The sequence below is a fragment of the Coenobita brevimanus genome, chromosome 73 (assembly GCF_032717465.1).
Source record: "Coenobita brevimanus isolate Jiangsu-jjx chromosome 73, ASM3271746v2, whole genome shotgun sequence".
Classification (NCBI taxonomy): Eukaryota; Metazoa; Arthropoda; class Malacostraca; order Decapoda; family Coenobitidae; genus Coenobita; species Coenobita brevimanus.
Window position 1 is genome coordinate 25,717,838 of NC_137026.1, and position 21,408 is coordinate 25,739,245.

Sequence of the window (21,408 nt, forward strand, 5' to 3'; positions counted from 1 at the left end):
TCATCATTCCCGCTACTACCAGGCGATTTTAAGTAAAGCCACCTACAAAGTGGTGGCTTAATAACGACTAAACTCTTTCTGTATGAAAGGTCCCTCCTAAGCCATACAAAACCCCCCAGATTACAAACAATAAAAAGACAATAAAACAACATTCTTGACATGGAAGAGTTAGGCGAGGTCCATTGTGCTGTATGGATATATGGCAGTGTATAGTTAAAGAAAATGAAAGTGAATGTAAACGTACGTGTGTGTGTGTGTGTGTGTGTGTGTGTGTGTGTGTGTGTGTGTGTGTGTGTGTGTGTGTGTGTGTGTGTGTGTGTGTGTGTGTGTGTGTGTGTGTGTGTGTGTGTGTGTGTGTGTGTGTGTGTGTGTGTGTGTGTGTGTGTGTGTGTGTGTGTGTGTGTGTGTGTGTGTGTGTGTGTGTGTGTGTGTGTGTGTGTGTGTGTGTGTGTGTGTGTGTGTGTGTGTGTGTGTGTGTGTGTGTGTGTGCCATTTCACGAGCCAATATGAAGGCTGCGGATGTCTACAGGAGGGTGTAACATGTTTTTAGAAAATATAAGTGAGAAGAAAAATCCAAACAATGGTGTGTGCAAGGGAGCTCGTTGAAGAGGCTGGACGTGGTGGTGGAGGGAGACAATAGAAGAAGAGGCAGGACTGAGGCAGAAATGGAAAGTCTGTTGCCACTGCCTTCACCTCCCTCCCTGTAGGCTGATTACACTCACCCTCATCACTAAATAACATCACCACCAACACCAGATGGTAGGTGCCTGGGACTGTTATCCAAACATTTGATGTAATGCTGCCTATTTCTTCCTTCACTTACGTTATTCTTTTCCCGTACCTGTCTTTCGCTCTTCCTATTTTTCCTATCGTTCTTGTCTCTTCTTATTACTCACCCCAATCCATGAGGCTCTACACTGAATGAGAAACCTAATGTTTTCCTGTAACCCAGCAAACTATTTACACCGCAGGGTGGTAACCTTACAACCAAAAAACGAGGTAATGTGGAATTTACTAGGGTACCTTTGTTAACTGGGTGGAGAGACACAAATAAGCTGTCCATCCGAGAACCGAACCTCAAAATTCTCCCCCTCACCTCGTTATGGCCGGATGCTGTCTACCACACTGGAATATTGGTTTACTGCACGGGACGACCCTGCATGAGCAGTCCCTTGCCTGCGGTTTATGGGTCTCCTCCGCCAGATGGACCAAAGCAGCTCAACATCATCATCATCACACACTACAAAACCCAGGCCACAGCCTTCACCTTCCTCCTTCCTGATTGGTTATACTTACCATCATCACTAAACATCATAATCACCCACTACATCACCCAGGCCACCGCCTTCACCTCCCTCCCTTCCTTAAGTCTGCATACATTCACTTTCACCCTCATCATACAGCACAACTATACTTCTCTTTGGAAATGTCCCACTCTCTTGGGATGGGCAGGGTGACATCAGTGTTTGGCCCACGCCGTGATTGGCTGTACTGTTCTTAGGAGGGACACCGCTCCTGAGCCACTTAGGGAAGAAGCCAGCGTAACGGAGACATGTAGGGAGGCAATAAAGACCGGAAGACTTCCTCTGGGGGAATGGCAAAATGGAGGTCAGGTTAAATGGGCTGCAGTGGGGTAGGGTGGACTGGATGTGGGGTAGACTGAAGAAAAGAGAGTGTGACATGTGCTGGATGTTTTGGAAATTATGAAGATGTAGAAAGAACGCAGGGGGGAAAGGCGATGGAAGAAAGGAAGCTGAGAAACAGGAGGAAGTAAAATGTTACACGAAGAAGCAAAGAATGCTGCATGGTGAAGGATAATGGAAGAGAAGAATAAAAAAGAAATCTAACCGATTCAGTAGGATGAATGCAATCAAAACAATACTCATGTTAGCAACACACCTTCCCTTCCAGTGTACATCCGCAAGACAATAAAATTATATGATGGAAGCAGGAATGAAGTGGAGAGAGACATAATTGTATTGAAAAGTGTAAAAAATTATAACAAGGGACACCTATGATGGACATAGCCATCCCTGCAGTTTTTTAAAGGGATAGGAACATTTATTTACATAGATCTGTCTCACAGGCCGTCTCATTCACAACTTCATCACCCCGCCATCAGCTTTTGGTCACCAGACTCAGAGGGTGTAAAGGGAAAACAAGAATGTAAACTCATACCGAGGCCTCGGTATAGACGTGGATTCGGTATCGAGAAGGAATGAAACTTCAGATGAAGGTGATCGAAAAGGATAGGCTGCAAAAAAAATCACCTTTGCGGAAATCAACTGTAGTAAGAGTGTCAGCGTGGGTGTGAAAGATGGCGATAAACTGGTCGTGTGGGTGAGGGAGCATAACAGAGTGAAACATGAGTGAGCTATTGTGAGGTTGTGAACGTCGGTATAAAAGGTGGAAGTGAAGGTGGTTGTGTGGGTGAAGACGGCAGACTGGTTGTGCGTTGCGGGGGAGACTATCAACATTTACTGGGTGTGAGAGGCATTAATAGTAACTGGCAGTTGGGGCATCATAAGGAAATATGAGCACGTGTGGTGAAGGATGGTGAGATAAGCTGGTGACGAACAAAGAGGGAAAGGAGTGGAACCGTAGGGAAAGGGAAAGAGAGGGAAAGGGAAATGCACAGTGGTATACTGCATCTCCTACATAAAACAGTACTGGTAATGGTATACGTTAAACTATTTTCATAAGCAGCAACGGAAGTGATGCACACATTGCACTGTCATTGATCTCCTCTACCCTTTACCTCAACTGTTAATGGGTCACACTTTGAGCATCATCAACTAGAAAAGTATGGGGACATTTCCAGTTGTTGTCGTACACAGTAAACTCAAAGTCATAAATAACAAACAACTTTTTGGGCAGGATATAATATAACAAAGACGAGCTGATGAACTGCAGTGAGAGACGTGACATGCCTGGTGTATAATGTAGGGAGGCAGGAGGGGTGACATGCATGGTGTATAATGTAGGGGGGCAGGAGGAGTGACATGCCTGGTGTATAATGTAGGGAGGCAGGAGGGGTGACATGCCTGGTGTATAATGTAGGGAGGCAGGAGGGGTGACATGCCTGGTGCATAATGTAGGGAGGCAGGAGGGGTGACATGCCTGGTGCATAATGTAGGAAGGCAGGAGGCGTGACATGCCTGGTGTCTAATGTAGGGAGGCAGGAGGGGTGACATGCATGGTGTCTAATGTAGGGAGGCAGGAGGGGTGACATGCGTGATGTATAATGTAGGGAGGCAGGAGGGGTGACATGCCTGGTGTATAATGTATGGAGGCAGGAGGAGTGACATGCCTGGTGTATAATGTAGGGAGGCAGGAGGGGTGACATGCCTGGTGTATAATGTAGGGAGGCAGGAGGGGTGACATGCCTGGTGCATAATGTAGGGAGGCAGGAGGGGTGACATGCCTGGTGTATAATGTAGGAGGGCAGGAGGGGTTACAGGCCTGGTGTATAATGTAGGGAGGCAGGAGGGGTGACATGCCTGGTGTATAATGTAGGGAGGCAGGAGGGGTGACATGCCTGGTGTATAATGTAGGGAGGCAGGAGGGGTGACATGCCTGGTGTATAATGTAGGGAGGCAGGAGGGGTGACAGGCCTGGTGTATAATATAGGGAGGCAGGAGGGGTGACATGCCTGGTGGATGGTGCAGGGAGGCAGAAGGGGTGAGGAGTAACATACATCATCACTAATTAGTGAGAGAAGGATGGCCAGGGAGAAAGTGGGAATGGCTGGAGGACGAGAGTGAAGACGAACCCATATAATGGAAGACTTCTGTCTTATTCCGCCAGATTTCACTACAAATTCTTTGGGGCTGTCTGTGTGCTTGTACGGAGTACATTTGTTCCTCAGTTTTGATCGGAGCAGTACTACAAACTTCTGTACAAAATGTAAGTTATCTCACATAGTTATACTGAAGTAGAAGACAGGAATTAACACAAATGAACTATAATTATTACAATTATTAATGTTTTGCCTGAACAAAAACTATTGGTGTGGTTGTGCTGGAGAACATTAGGAAACCTTGAGATGACTTGGGTATGTGTAGAGAAAGGAGAATGACAATGAGAGATTGACTAGGAGTGTGTGTGTGTGTGTGTGTGTGTGTGTGTGTGTGTGTGTGTGTGTGTGTGTGTGTGTGTGTGTGTGTGTGTGTGTGTGTGTGTGTGTGTGTGTGTGTGTGTGTGTGTGTGTGTGTGTGTGTGTGTGTGTGTGTGTGTGTGTGTGTGTGTGTGTGTGTGTGTGTGTGTGGTGGGATGAGGAAGAGCAAGGGTGAGACCAAAAATGACATGAGGGAATGAGGTGGAGAGATGTATAAGTGGTGTGTAAGATGGAGGCAGCAGCCTTATGTTGCATATATTTACATGCAGGCGAATGGTTGTGAGAACCTTTCCGGGACTAAGGCTGCTGGCTGTACACAGAGGTTGAAGTTTAATGCTACGAATTTATGCTTGCTAATTTTGATTTTCATGTGCATAATATGATATGATGTCCAAGATTATATTTATTTGCATGACAGAGACGGTAATCTCATTTTTTTGTTCATATAAATTTTGATATCAGGAAAAATTATCTCTGAAAGTAAACACATATTATGCTTCCCTCGATCCCGTTCATTCGATGCAAAGCTGTGTTGTCTCTACCTGTCCACACATCTAGTGTGGCAGTAACCTTATCCCATGGAAAGTCCTGTGCCAGCCTTCGTTATAGCAGAAACAGCAAGCAAAATCAGGGACGGCAACAGCTTACACGGAACAAATACAATCACTCATATTCTTCAGGATATGCTAAGCTGAATTTCAAAGAACCCGCACCACACTGCCACAGCCAGACTACTGGCTCTCCTCTCAAGGACAACATGTATTAAATATGCAAGTTCAGTAAGGCTGATGTTGAGGTGGAGGGACAGAAAGGCACTTGTCCGGTTTTTACCTCCGCCTAACAAGTTGAGCGGAGGTTATGTGATCACCCGTCTCTGTCTGTCTGTCTGTTTATCAAATATCTAAAAAAGTTAGAGTCGAATTTCGAGGAAGTTTTCTGGAGGGGTAGCCCATTGGCCAAGAAAAGGTTGATTAGAATTTGAGGCGGAATCGGATCTACAGTAGATGCGGATCTAGGAATTTTTTTGTCTGTTTCTTTGACTGTCTACAAGAAATCTCAAAAAGTAATTGATGGATTTCAATTATATTTTGTGGATATACAGGTTCTGGGCCAAGTAAGAGTTTACGAAATTTTGGTGGTGATCTGATTTGTATGGTCTAGGCGTTGGTGGAGGTATGCGCTCTCAGAGTACTGTCTACTTCTTTACCAGTAAAATATTGTATACATAAAATAAAAAGGATGAAAAACATCAAACACTGTCGGTAGAGATAGAAAGACAGGCAGATATGAGCCGGGCAGACAGAAAAACAGGGCTGAGGAAGACAGTGGAATGCTGGATGTACGGACAGGAAGAAGGAAAGGGAAGCAGGAAGACGTATGTGTATCGTGGGGATACAGTAGATACAGATACACTACACTACAGAGGCAGGGGAACTAAGAGGGGATGTAATATCAAGTAATTATGGTCAAATTTTACACGTTGCCCTCATCTGATTTTCGACTTTTCGTTAACATTTTCTAGTAGAATTGGTCATTCTAAGAATCTTTTCTTCTATGACATTTCTCTCGCAAATTGATAATAAACGAGTTAAACGCGATTTACTTCCGCCAATCACAATCACAGATAGGTGGTATTTTTTTGTACTTACACCCAACTCACTGACAACAAAAGTGGCTAACTCACCTTATTCTTTACGCAATTCTAAGCATTTTTTCTTCTATGACACTTCTGTCTTAAATCAACCGTTGATGAGTTGTGCAATTTATTACACTTATTATTTTCTATGGGAGAGAAATTTTCCCTGCCGTGGTCGGACAGTTGTGTGTGTTCGTTGGTGCGTGTTATGTGTGTGGGTGGATAAAGCGCATGCGTGGCACATGAATCAGCCAGTTTCAAAGTAGAATTTCAAATGCCCCACGCTAGGGGCAAGATTTGACAGTCAGTTCGTCTCCAACCATGGACTGGGAAGCCTGCAAAATTTATTACTTCACTGCTATTTCACAGTTCTACCAGCAAGAAGATAAAACTGTAGCCTTTGTGCGATTGCATGGTGTTTTACCTTCAACAGAAACAAAGTACCCAAATCAAGGCAAAAGTCTCATTTTACGTGAGGATCAGAAAGTGTTGCCCTGTCGCCCGCCACCAGTTGCCGTTTACAGCTACAGACGACTCTTCAGATGCAGACGAGGAACTGTAAACTGCTAGGTAAATGCATTATTTCTTATTTACACCCGGTTAGGTTAGGTTAGATGAGGTTTGGTTAATGTCATGCGGGGTCTGGGGGGCGAAGCCCCCCAGTTAGGAAGCACGGCCAGGGTTGGGGGGGCTGGGGGGCGAAGCCCCTCAGTTAGGAAACACGAAATCCCTAAGAAGCTTAAAATTATTTTCTTCCGAAGGATTTTAGTGTTTTTCGTTTGATTTTGATAACAGTTCCAGTAGGAAATCACTCGCTTTTGCGTTTTTCCCCCACCCAACACCCCGGTTTCCCACAGGTCCCCCAGTATTCTTGGGGGAAGGGGGAAAAACTGCAAAAAAAAAAATTACGTTTCATGTGATAACAGGCATCCAACCTGAGTGTTTTCTGTTGTTTTTGGTATGATTTTTGTTGATTTGGACCGGTCTTTTCCACCGGAAGTCGCTAGTGGCGTTCAACAAAAACTAGCGACTTGCGATAGACACGAAGGTCAAAATCGATCGAATCACACCAAAAACAACAGGAAACACTAAGGTTGGATGAAAAAATCGGATGAGGGCAACGCGTAAAAATGAGGAGTCCGTGTAAAGTTTGGTCTTCCGGGACAAACTTTCAAATGTGAGCGGGTGAGCGGACAGAGCGCGCGCTCGTCTGTGATTGTGATTGGTGGAAGTAAATCGCGTGTAACTCGTTTATTATCAATTTGCGAGAGAAATGTCATAGAAGAAAAGATTCTTAGAATGACCAGTTCTACTAGAAAATGTTAACGAAAAGTCGAAAATCGGATGAGGGCAACGTGTAAAAATTGACCGTAATTATTTGTTAGGTCGACACAGGATGAAGGTGATGTAACAAGAAGGATAGGTGAGGTGAATGCGTGAAGGAAGAGGGGAATTAGTAACGTAGAAGAGCTAATTAAGGAGGAAAGGGCGATGTAACGGGAATGAAGCTGAAAAGAATGGGGAGGTGAGGGAGGAAGGGAAGGGTGAGAGTGGAAAACTGAGGAAGGAAGGGGCGGGCTATCTGACAGTGAGGAATATTCACTTCAGCTGAGATCGCCATCTTAAGTTTGCCTCCCCCACCCTTTCCTTCTCTCAATGTCTCCCTCATCCTTCCCTCACTTTCTCACTCTCCCTCCCTCACCCTACCCTTCCTTCCCCTTTCTCTCTCTCTCCCTCACTCCTCATTCTCTTCCTCGCTCTGCCTCCCCCACCCTTCCAATCCTGTCGCACCCTTCTCATCCTCCCACACACTTCCCCTCTCCTCACACCTTTCCCATCTTCACCTGCTTCGCCTCCCACACCCTTCCTTTCATGACTTTCCCACCACTCCTTCCTTACTTCACCCTTCCCTTTCTCCCTCACTCTGCCCCGTCATCTTTCCTTTTCTCCCTCATCCTTCCCTTCTTCCCTCATCCTTCCCTTCTTCCCTCACCCTTCCCTTCCTCCCTGATCCTTCCCCTCTTCCCATCCTCACACTTCCTTTCCCGTCTCCCTGCCTCACTCTGCGTGTGTGATGTGGTAGTTGTGAAGGTTTGTAAGGTGACACTATTACAAAACTCTGATGGCCTCAAGACACCACCAGAGGGAAAACTGGCTCTTTTATCAGGTGTCAACACAAGAACAATTTTTGACAATGGTGTGTGGTGGAGGGGTGTGTTGTGGAGTGGTGAGTGGTGTGTGGTGAAGAGGTATGTACTGGAGGAGTGTACTGTATAGTGAAGCTTGGTGTGTGGTATATGGCAGAGAATTAGTTTGTGGAGGAGGAGGGATGTTTTTTTTTCAGGTAATAACAGAAGCAGCCTCTGCGTTTTTTTTTGTTTTCTTTTATGCGAGGAAGAAGGAACCAAAGGCAGCTTCAGTATTCAAGCAGTGTTGAATATAATCTTATATATGTGAGGAGAAAGGGGAAATTGTCGTGGGACTCATTATATGAGGCTCATTTTACACAGGGTTGTTCACTTTTAGCTCCCCTCCTCTCGCTAATGTTTCTCTCTCTCTCTCTCTCTCTCTCTCTCTGCTCATCGGAACCATGCTTCCATCCGTATTACAAAACGGCGGCAACGTCTGCCTACCAACACACTTTCGCCTCTTTACTGTTCAACTCCCTAACGCAAGAGTTGATCGGTTTCCTCGGGTCTTCATGTACACACGCAACTTTCCAGCCCTAAATCCCTTTTTCTGTCTGTTTTCCCCTTGACTATGACCTCCAGTCTCCGCAATGCAGCAAGGAATCTAGAAAAGAACGGATCTTGATAAGGAAGGAAAAATCTTTTGCGGCTCCCAGCCTTAGGATCTTTCTTTTATTCCTGAAAACGGCATTGTCTGGGCGGCGGACTGGCGGACGCACGCTAATGGGACTGAGAGAGGAGGAGAAGAAGGCGAGAGGAAGGACCACCATCACATCATCACATCCTGAAAAGAAGCCACTGCAACATTTTTTGTTCATCACCACTCTTCACACTTCAACACCGGATTCCACAATTTTCTCTACGACAATTTAATCACTACCATAATAACATGGTCATCCCTACCACATCACTATTACTCATAACCGTACAACAATTACCATCATAATACCACACCACAACCACCATTCATAATGAAGTCACTACACCATAGCTGATGGAAACATCAATAAGTGATTTTATTTCCTTCCCACAAACATCAGCTGTGTGACGATAGGAGGCTGAAAGGAAGCGTGTGTAGAGGCAATAATGGTGTTGGTGGGACGGAGAAGGAAGAGGGGAGTGAGAGGAGTAGGAGGAGGAGGAAGAGGAAACAGAGTGAAGAGGAGTGGAGGGAAAGTAAAAAAAAAAAAAAAAAAAACAGTAATGGGAGTACAAAGGAAAGCAAACAACAACAAACTTGTTTAACTATGAGTTAAAGACAAGGAAAGAAAGCAGAAGGAAGAGAATTGGGTCGACGGGAAGAGAATAGGGAAGAAAGGAAGAGAATGAAGAAGGGAAGAGTGGGAGAAGATAGTGCAGATGGAAGAGTGGATGAAGATAGTGAAGAACGGTGGAGTGGAAGAAGACAGGGAAGCTGGGAGTAGCCGGAGAAGAGTGTGTAGAGGAGTGTCTAATGGTAAATTTGGGGAACGGGATGGCAAAGCAGACATACTCGTAAACAGGAGAGACCCCAAAGTGTCCACCTCAGATATTACCGCGCCACAGACTCCAACCTAAACCCTTTTCACATGAGACAGACGCAATAAACTACATGTTCCAGTAAAATTACTTGCTGAATATCGTATGTTCGACAAAGCAAGGCTGCATCAGGTGTGAATGAACTGCAGTTTGAAGTATAACCCTTACAGTGATATAAGTAGCCTGCAGGACCCGAGACTACGCTATCACAATCCAGAACTTATACGAGTTGGTGACTGGTTAATGAGTGACGAATATTAAGTGATATAAAATCAAGAATTCATGTCACGACAAAAAAAAAAAAAAAAAAAAAAAAATCGGTATCGTTAGTATTTACTGTAAGAGATGAAGGTTCATAAGGAAGAGAAAGAGAGGAAGAAAGGGGAGGGGGGGTTATGAGGGAGGTGAGGGGAGGTTGTGGGAAATGAAAAAGAAGGATGGGAGGCAAAAACTGGTGACTGGACTCTGAATATTCTAGGGTGGTATCTTGGATTTATACAGAAATGAAATGTGTCGTGATGTGACGCTTCTGGTGGTTCCTCATAGCACAGGACAAACACCTGTCCTACTGACAACTCCATTTAGCTTTATATTATGCAGGGTTCATCCCAACACATACTGTTACTTGACATTCACTACAACACGGACCTCCTAGGCTACCTACAATTATCTGGAAATATATAGAATAAAATAAAAAAGATGAACCGCGCTCAGAGGATTAAAACTATTGATATTTTAACGATATATGTTAAAAGTGTGATAGTATAAACGGGAAACGCTTGGACAATAAAACGCTTAAAGTCTGGACACATTGGCAGCTGTCTGGCATGACCGTTGGTGTGGATAACAATCACATGGCAAGTGTTGCCGCAGTATCTGGTGGTACTTACGTCCCAGGCTTGGTATAATTGAACCTTTGAATTAGACGAACTCATGTAAGTCAACACCCTAAGTCTGGGCAGGCTGTTCTGTCGCTGTTAAAGGATAGCGCGTAAAACACAAGCAAGAGGGAGGTAAATGGAAATCCATGTGGGAAGGGATGTGGAGATAAGAGAAGAGGCAATCACAGTCGAGGAGAGCGCGGAGGCAGGAGAGTGATGGGGGAATAACAGCAAACATCAGAGTGACACAACCATTGGGAGGCAATGGGAAGACAAGGGCGAAAAGCTGGGCAGTGAAGGAACGACAACTGAAATACATAACAGAAGGCAAATATGGCGCAACACAGGTACACAGACACGAAATCAAGTATGTACAACATGGTGGACAAAAATATTTTTGAGAGTGTAAGTCCCATGACTATTTCAGGCCAAGGCAGCTGTGCCAGCAGCCAGACCTCGCACCATGAGGCACCAGGTACACGTCATTTACGACAAATTGCCAATGGAAAAATGAGGTCAAAGGGTGTATTAATTAAGGGAGGCTCAGAGTCAGGAATTAAGTCCAGCCAGTTGCAGGATATTAAGTTTAGAATTGGAGTTCAACGATGATGCTAAGTTAGAACTGCTGTTGAGTTCATAGTAAGTTGTTGATAACATGTTTATCCCAATTTTAATGTTTAAAAAGTCCATTTTTAGCAGACTGCATTAGCGCTGGATCGGATTATTGAACCTTTCCCCACATCAACACAAAAATGCCAACCCACACCAGACCGTTGGTACTGGTGCCCAAGGAAGTGTGTTGGTGTACGTGTACACCTCTGGATTAAGCAAACGAGCTTTCTAGAGTAAAAAGATACAAGATGGAAAACAAAAGTATGAGGACATCGATAAAGTTAGAAAATGTGGGAATATCTGTCAATGAAAGGAGCACAATGGAAGTAAATGAGGATAATATAAGCAAGAGGAAATGAATAAGTGAGCTCGGTGAGGAGTGTATGACGTGAGGGGAAGAGGAAGAGGAGGTTCGAAAGGCTGGCTACGGAGAATGAAAGCCACCGAAGTAATGTAGGACAGACAGTACTGAAAGGAAGAAATTACTAAGGAAAGTTAGTGAGTGGAAAGAAAAATGGACGAAAATTAATAACAGTCAAACGGAGGAGCAGGAAGACAAAATATGGAAAACGAACATAACAAGTGGCGGGAGATGAGAGAAGGCAATTGCTCCTTTAGGAACCATCACTGACTGGCCTCTTTAGAGTGACCAGACAGCCACTTAACAATCACAGCCGACGGCCTCCTAACAGACTCATACCACAGCCTCTTAACAGACTCACACCACAGCCTCTCAACACACTCACACCACAGCCTGTTAACACTCACACCACAGCCTGACTTAGACAAGACCTGTAATATTGTCACACGAGCTCAAAAGCGTTAACTAAACCCTGTACTTGCATTTCAGAAGGATAACGTCAGAATGTGTGTAGAGGACATAGCGGCGTACAACTGCCATCACTTCATCTTGAATGCTTAGTTACAGCACGAGTTTAACACTTGAACATGGTGCTAGTTATGAGGTGGCATGAAAAGGATGCAAAGCCATTTTACTGCAGCATTCTGTAACTGAGGTATGGGAAAAAATATGTACGTGAACAAAAAACCTCAACCAAGTTAACGTGAATGGATTACAGTTAATATGAGACAATTTCATATTGTTGGAGGCAGGTGCAGCTTTACCACCTCTTAGGTGACGAAACGAATGTTAACAGTTTCAGCGAATTCCATGATATACGTTGTGAGTCACCACTACCTGACCATGTTATTCAGCTTAGGAGAGCAGCCCGGTTGTAAAAGAAGTTAATGAAGATTGTATCTGACCCATACAGACTGATCACAGTCGATAAACTTCAGAAAGAACGATCGTAATAGGTCATTTCAGCTAAGGGTAGCTGATTTTGATAATTCATGTCATCACCTTGGGGGAAAGGAATGGCTTAATTTTCATTTCTAAAGGTGGTGTGGTATTACAACCAGAAATAATGAAAGCAATCAGCAGCCATGGATTTTATTCTCAAGCTACGAACTAACAACTGTGAACAGTATTTCAAATAACGCCTGAGAATTTTCTTAGGCTCAAGAGAAAACTAAGCCAAGAAGCATGTAAAAACTATCACAAAGATATTTCTTAAAACTAAGAATAAATAACTTGGCATATTTTCTTATCATTTGGCAAGGGACGAATGCATTCAGCACATCGAAGGCAATGCAACCAGAGAACTAAATACTGTACAGACAGAAAAATGAATGTCAATCACTGGTAGAGAGAGTTGCTGGAGGGATTTGTAAGGAGGAAGAAATTACAATGAATCTGACAAATAAAAAAGCTTGAAGAAGGGAAAGGTGGAGAAGACAATTGTATAAGAAGGAAAAACGTTTGGAAAAGCGAGGAGGAGGAGACTCAAGGGAGGAAGAAAGTCCAAAAAATTCACCCCGCAAAAATGCAGGAGGAAAAAAGAGGAGGACGAACGATCATCAACATCGAGGAGAAGGAGGAAGACGAAGAGGGAAAATGGGCTGCACAAGAAACAACCTCTCAACCATCGATTTCCAATCTTACCGACACCAAGAAGAAAAGGCTCTGGATCGGCGGGAAAACAAAGAATGGAAAGAAGAGAAGGCTGGAGGATATAAACGCAATGTGTTAAGACAAAAGTCAGAGGCTGAAAGAAGTAGGGAAGGGAGGGGAGGGGAAGGGAGGAGAGAAGTGGGAAGGGAGAGAAAGGCAATGTATACAACTTCATCAAAAGTGTCCAGAAAGCACATCATTGCCATGCCCGAGCTTTGAACTTCAGCCAACAGTAGTCTCACTTGTCTTTTTCTTGCCAAGTTTTTCATTTAAGTTTCCCATCACAGACACATGAGTTTTCCGCATGGGTAACGATTATAAAACAGAAGGAGGGGAGCTTGGGTTAGCAACAAGAGGAAGAGAAAAGCAAAGACATGGGCGAACAGAGTTTTGAGGCTATTAGTTGGAGAGATGGAGGGGGAGAGAAGGGGGGGGGAAATAAAATTAATCTCATACAGCCCCGCAAGACAACATCCCCAGCCCCAATGTAATTAAAAGTAAATCCTCCCCCTTAGACCCTACAGAAATTGGGATACGGGATTAAAGTGGAGAAAGAAAGAAAATCAGAACACCAGAGAAGAATAAAAGCAAAAGGAAGGTGTTTGGGTGGAAAATGAACAAAACATTCAGCATGCTCAAGTCATATGTAATTTTCTACCAGTGATTAATTATCAGACCCTGTAGGAGTACTTGCTTATATTAATCTGACTCTACAAAACATCATCAACACTATTATTTAAAAAACCGTGTAACAGGTTGCTATTACACGACTGCTTGCTTCTGAACTGCTCTGCAACACTACTTTTTTCCTTTTTTTTTATGAGGAACAAGGAACCAAAGGCCATGAGCCCGCAGTAACAGTTCCCTCCAAGAGAAAAACAAAATACAATAGACAGCCAAATTCAAGATCCGATCATTTTGAGATGACTGGACACACTGCGTTTGAAAGACTGGAGATCATAGGCAGCAGGAAATACAGACAGAGGGAGACAGTTCCAGAGCTGACCTGTTGCATAAATGAAAGACTGGGAGTAACGGTTAACTCTTGCATTAGAGAGTTGGACAGAAAAGGGATGAGAGTTTGCTGCCAGACGGGTGCTACGCGCCCGTCGTAGAGGTGGAGGAATGCAAGCAGACAGTTCAGAGGAGCAGTGACCATTAAAGTAGCGATAGAAAAGAGATAAAGATGCAACAGTGCGGCGAAGAGACAGAGGTTGAAGGGAGTCAGTAACAGGAGGAGGGTTAATGAGACGAAAAGCCTTTGACTCCACCCTATTGAGAAGGGCTGTATGTGGGGAGTCTCCCCACACATGAGAGTTGTACTCCACACAGGGGCGGATAAAACCCCTGTATAGAGTCAACAATTGTGCGGGGGTAAAGAAAGAGCGGAGTCGGCTTAGCATACCCAATCTCTTGGAAGCAGATTTTACAAGAGATATAATATGATCTTTCCAAGATAAGTCCCGAATAAATGAAACCCCAAGCATGTTAAAGGATGATGCAGGACTAAGCTGAATATTATTAAATATTAGTGGGTATACCTGTGGAAGATATTGTCGGGTTGATAGGTGTAAGAACTGAGTCTTAGATGCATTAAAAACAACCATATTATTTTTACCCCAGTCAGAGATACGAGCCAAGTCAGACATTAGGTGTGCCATAGCTTCATCCCTTGTTTGTTGAAGTAACTGTTGAGATGGGCGTTGTGGGAACCGAATGGAAAGGTGAAGGGTGGAGTCATCAGCGTATGAGTGGATAGGGTTAGATGTACAGCTTAGAAGATCATTGATGAATAAAAGGAAGAGAGTTGGTAATAGGACAGAGCCCTGAGGAACACCACTGTTGATAGATCTAGGAGAAGAACGATGGCCGTCTACAACGGCGGCTATAGAACGACCAGAAAGGAAGCAAGCGATGAAGGCACAGATAGAAGGATAGAAACCGTAGGAGGGCAGTTTGGAAATTAAAGATTTATGCCAGAGTCGATCGAAAGCCTTTGAGATATCAAGTGCAATGGCAAAGCTTTCGCCAAAGTCCCGAAAGGAGGATGACCAGGAGTCTGAAAGGTAGGTGAGAAGATCGCCAGGGGAGCGTCCCTGACGGAACCCATACTGACGATCGGAAAGAAGGTTGTGATAGGAAAGATGCCTTAAAATTTTTCTATTGAGAATTGACTCGAAAACTTTTGAAGTACAGGACGTTAAAGCAATTGGACGATAGTTGGAGGGTTGGGAGTGGTCACCCTTCTTTGGGACTGGCTGAATGAGAGCAAACTTCCAGCAAGAAGGAAAGGTACAAGTTGACAGACAAAGGCGAAAAAGTTTGCCTAGGCAGGGTGTAAGCACAGAAGCACAGTTCTTGAGAACAACAGGAGGGACTCCATCAGGCCCATATGCCTTGTTAGTACTGAGGCCAGTGATGGCAGAAAATACATCAACTGAAGAAATTTTAATGTCAGCCACGAGGAAGTCAGAGGGGGGAAGTGATGGAGGAACAGCACCGGAATCGTCTAAGGTGGAATTGGAGGAGAAAGTCTGTGCGAAGAGATCTGCTTTATCAGTAGAAGAAATAGCTACAGAACCATCAGAGTAGAAAAGAGGAGGGAAGGATGAAGAGGTAAAGTTGTTAGAAAGATTTTTGGCAAGGTGCCAGAAGGAGCGGGAAGAATTCGAGTTGGAGAGTTGGGAGCATTTAGTATGGATAAAATTATTTTTAGTAGAGCGAAGAACAGACTTAGCACGATTCCGGGCAGAAACGTAAAGATGATGTGATTCAGGAGTGGGTTGGCTCCGGTACCTTTTGTAAGCCCTCTCCTTGTTGCGGACAGCATTAGAACAAGCGTGATTAAACCAAGGCTTTCTTGCGTTAGTCAAAGGATATGAGAAAGGAATGTATGCTTCCATGACCGAGAGAATAACCTTCGTAATGCGCAAGGCACACTCAGATGGCTCCCGGCCATGGAAGCAATAATCATTCCAGGGAAAATCAAAGAAGTACTGCATTAGGGCCTCCCAGTCCGCGGCTCCAAAATGCCACAGACGACGTTTCCCTGGAGGGTCCACAGGCCGTACTGGAGTGATAGGACAGGTTAAGGTAATAAGGTTGTGATCGGAGGAGCCCAACGGAGAGATATGATTAACAGTCAGCAGAAGGATTAGTTGTGAGGAGGAGGTCAAGTATGTTGGAGCTCTCTCCAAGGCGGTCAGGGATTCGGGTAGGGTGCCGTACAAGCTGCTCTAGGTCATTAAGGATAGAAAAGATGTAGGCTTGTTCACCAGGTGGATCCATGAAAGGAAAGGAGAGCCAAAGGTGGTGGTGAACATTGAAATCTCCTAGAATGGAGATTTCAGAGAAAGGAGAAATGGATAGAATGTGCTCCATCGCAGAAGTAAGATAGTCGAAGAATTTTTGATAGTCAGTAGAATTAGGGGATAAGTAAACAGCACAGATATATTTAGTCAGAGAATGACAGGAAAGCAGACGCCAGAGTGTAGAGAATTCAGAAGAATCGAGTTCAGGAACACGAGAGCAAGATAAGTCGTTGCGTATATATACACAACAGCCTCATTTTCATTTGCATTAGCAGTGTTATGGATAATTACTTCTGACTTCACACCATCAACTTTAGGGTAAGGCATCAACACAAAGTTCACCTTAAAATCTTTTTAATTTTTATGTAGCAACAACGATATGGTTGTAGCTAACCACTTAAGATACCATGGAAAACAGTTAGGAGGCGGCTTAACATACAAACGAAGAAACCGTTGGATATCTGAAACTAATTCTAACACCGTGAAGGATAACTGTTAAATCTAATCAAAATGTTGACGGTACGTCAAGATGTCTGTTGGTCCAACCATGCTTCAGTTTGTGTCACTCTGGCCATAGACAGCGAAGCGAATGTTGTACATCCGCCTTGGAGCTGCTGTGGATATCAACTGGACTGGGAGACCATTATTATCGACAATCCATGCACTTGAAATTAGGAAAGAGTGTGTGCTATAACGGGCTGGATCTGGAAAGATTTGGGATTGCATTACCAGACAGGACCCCGCCCAACATACGATACACAGCGATGGACAGTGTGGGGTACGATAGTGTTGGATACGACAGTGTGGGGTACGACAGAGTAGGGTACGACAGAGTGGGAGTAGGGTACGACATAGTAGCGTACGACAGAGTGGGGTATGACAGAGTGGGGTACGACAGAGTGGGGTACGACAGAGTAGGGCACAAGAGAGTAAGGTACAAAAGAGTGGGGTACAAATGAGCGGGGTAAGACGTTATAATGCACACCACCATCAGATATACTACACAAAAACAGGGTCATAGTGAAGTCTGGAATTAGTCACAATCCAGTTGGAAAAATCTGTTGGAAGGAAACGACAGTAAAATGATACGGAAACCGATCAACTAGAAAGGGAAATTAGTATCTAGTAATACTGAACAGCTCTAATGAACAGTTTCAGGAACATTTTGAAGAGCTTCTGAATTTACTGAAAGATCAATGTCTTCATAATAGAAATAATAACAATGATGACACAGAACATTTGCCTTATATACCAGTGTTAGACGAATGACTTTCAATGAAAGAATTCGACCAGGCGATGAATGACCTTAACATGAACAAATGTTACAGTGATTTCTGCCCAGGTATAATTAATGTATCACCGATATCATGGCCATTATTTCTGTTGAATGTATGCAATATGGTATTTAAAGGTATGCGTTATCCAGTGATATGGTGCTATAGCAATTAACAGTTTCATATACGTTTTATACGGTGGGTCGATTGCATTAAATAACGCAGGAGGTGAAGGCAAGACTGCAATGAGGGGCAAGGAGGGTAAGAAGCCAGTGTGACCGTGGTGATGACAACATAACTTATGGGAAATTTTATAACAAACACTGTGCGGTATTCATCTGAAGATTTTATAATGACTTCTTACGATTTGCTGCATCATAACAAATTATGGTGTTTGATGTGGAAAATTAGGAGGAAAAGAGTCTCCTTCTTCACCATCCTTGTCTTACTCATTTTGTAATCGTGAGTTTTGACAGAAGCTGCCTTGTATGTGCCAAACATCCTAAATCAGTTGGCCCCTTTCCTTATCCCTTATTTTCTAAATCTGAGAAGAGGCTGAAACAAAAATGTTTCATTATCTTGTCACAATCATCCAACTACAGAGATTTCCCGCAAAATTTGGGAAGCTACAATAATCAATCATTATCCAAAAGCGTTCAGTTATCTGTTGCCACCGCTCTTACTTTCTGGCGAATTAAATTTCTGACCTTCAACTTTTCTCCTGGCACTCCTCTCCTACCCACCCACCCACCAGTGGAGGTGTCGACCGTGGTGGCAGACGACAGGAACACTATAGGAGAGGACATGGTGGCGGCCATGGTGGTGAATAATTTTGGCAACAGATCACTTTTTTTTATTATCCGGTGTCCGTACAAGCAGGCAGGCAAGTGGTTAAAGTTACATTTAAGACTGACGCAGCACACCATAAGGCAAAATGTTACAAACAGTTTAGTTAGTACTGGTTATATTCTTGTACTACACATCATCTCAGTCCAAACATAACACACATACTGCACCAAGTTTTACTTGTAAGATAAACCCAGTCCCGAATATATGAACACTAGGAATCACCAGGTAAAGATCTGGACTCCACTGTATTGATGGAACTTGCCACTTTAAGTGTGACTGTTTACTATAATCACCACACATTGTCGCAATACTCACCTACCTTGTTGTAGCCTAATTCGTTATGTGGACCCCTTCTCCTCCACTTTACTCCCCATGCTCCTCATGGGGCAATGTAGGATTGGATGATGGATGGATGGATGGTAGTAATGAAGATGGTGACAACGGTGGCAGCTTGTGTGGTGATGTGGATGATGGTGAGTGATGGAAGAGTGTCTGTGGTGATGGTTCATACTTAGAAGAATTGTGGTGATAAAGTTAATGGTGATATAAAGGAAGAATGTTGATCGTGAGAGCGGAGATGGTGGTGCTGAAAGTGAAGGAGATATAAGGAGAACTTTGGTAGGGGTATGTGGAAGTGGAGACAAGAGTGTAGTGGTAGTGAGTGATAGTGGTAACAGAAGGCAGCAATGATGGTGAGTGGCAGTGGTAACAGAAGAGGGTAGTGGGGGTGAACGGCAATAGTAACAGAAGAAGGTGGTGGTGATAAGTGGAACTGGAAACAGAACAGGGTACTGGTGGTGCGTGATAGTGTTAACAGAAGAGGGTAGTGGTGGTGAGTTGTAGTGGTGAGAGAAGAGGGTACTGGTGGTGAGTGGTAGTGGCGAGAGAAGAGGGGAGTGGTGGTGAGTGGTAGTGGTGAGAGAAGAGGGTAGTGGTGAGGGAAGGAGATAGTGGTGGTGAGTGGTAATGGTGAGAGAAGAGGGTAGTGGTGGAAGAGAAGTTGGTAAGTCTCCAGCCAAAAACACTGGCATCATCTTGCAACAAATGCGGCAGCAAAAACTGTAAACAAGAATTATGTTTCTTAAAACCCTGCTACCCACCTGCACAAAAATAGTATACTTATTATAACTGAAAAATGTGTGAGAAACACCTAAAAGAGCAAGAGATTTCATTACAGACGCTTCGAAACCCTTCCCTTCTAACCTATAATTTCATTACAACTTCAACACAGCCTCCAGTCTAACTCATCCTAATTTCCTTCACAACTTCAACAAGGGTCTCCTCTTTTCTCAATCAATACGCATTCTCAGTTCCACTACAGCCTCATTCCTCATCATGTGACATGTGTGCGCCGATGTCTATCGCAGTTTCATTAGCTATCTATTGTTTGTATTAACCCGTTGACTGGCCTCCTGCGCCGTATTTTTTTTTCTACCAGAGAATTTATTCGCCTTTTCAAAGACCTTTGGTAATCAAGTTCTTAACATCACTGCACCCCAAGTGTGGCCATTACTGACACCACACTGATGCCTGGCCAACACTGCAGGTACAATTAAATGGCCAACATAATGATAAAACACGGATGCGAGGAAAGAGTGAATAATAAAGGTAGTGTAAATGTATACAAACAGGAGGAAAGTAATCAAGACAAGGAAGTGGACTGGTACTCAGATGAGAGGAAAGAGTGATCAAGAGGAAGGGGAGTAAGGGTACACAGATGAGAGGAAAGAGTGATAAAGAGGAGGAGGAGCGAGGGTACACAGATGAGAGGAAAGAATGATCAAGAGGAGGAGGAGTAAGTGTACACAGATGAGAGGAAAGAATGATCAAGAGAAGGACGAGTAAGGATACACGGTTGAGAGGAAAGAATGATCAAGAGGAGGAGGAGTAAGGGTTCACGGTTGAGAGGAAAGAGTAAGAGAAGGAAGTAAAAGAGTACACAGTTAAGAGGAAAGAGCGATCAAGAAGAGGAGGAGTAAGGGTACACGGAGGAGAGGAAAGAGTGAGTAAGAGAAGGAAGTGAAATGATACACAGATGAGAGGAATGAGTGAATACGAGGAGGAGGAGGAGTAAGGGTACAGAGATGAGAGTAAACAGTTATCAGGAGGGGGAGGAGGAGGAGTGCACGGAAGAGAGGAAGAGAAGAAAGAGGAAGCAGCAGTAAAACAACGGCATTTACTTACTGTAGAGGACTATGGCTACCTTTCTGTTTACCTACCTACCTACCTATCTATGTATGTATCTACAACTATATATCTATATCTATATATATCTATCTATCTATCTATCTATATATATATATATATATATATATATATATATATATATATATATATATATATATATATATATATATATAATATATATATAACCCTAATGAGCTAGGACACTAAACCCCCTCAACGTAGGCCCCTTCTTACTTGACACACGTAACCCAGCGTTCCTTCCACGGCCTGATTAATTTCTCAGAGCCTGTTTTCGGTGTCTCCTGCAGGTGCTTCGTCGCATTCATGATCTCTTCTCTCGGGCGAACGTTGCTCATGACCTGTTGGCGTGTGCAAATCGCAATCCAGACTTTCTGGAGACTGTTATCATTGGAGATGAGACATGGGTGTACGGGTACGACCCAGAAACCAAATCACAGCCGTCCCAGTGGAAGCACGAAGGGTCGCCTCGGCCAAAAAACGTACGACAGTTACCAAATTTTGCCCATTTTCAAGTAAAATGACCTTCAAAAATTACCCTTGACCTTGAAAATAATTTTAAAGGAAAATTTTCATCTAAAATAGATTCCCTGCGTCTAAAAAATTGAAATTTATATATCATACAATTATTTAGTTCAAATGGAGTTGAGATATGACATTCATTTTTTTCGGTTGGCCATATTGGATTTTGGGCAAGCAGGTCACCAAAGGTAGACCCCCAACTTGCTTGTGATGTTTTTTTCGAATCCTGATGCTCATACCTAACAGCATGCCAAATTGCAAAAATTGGCACGAAGTGCAC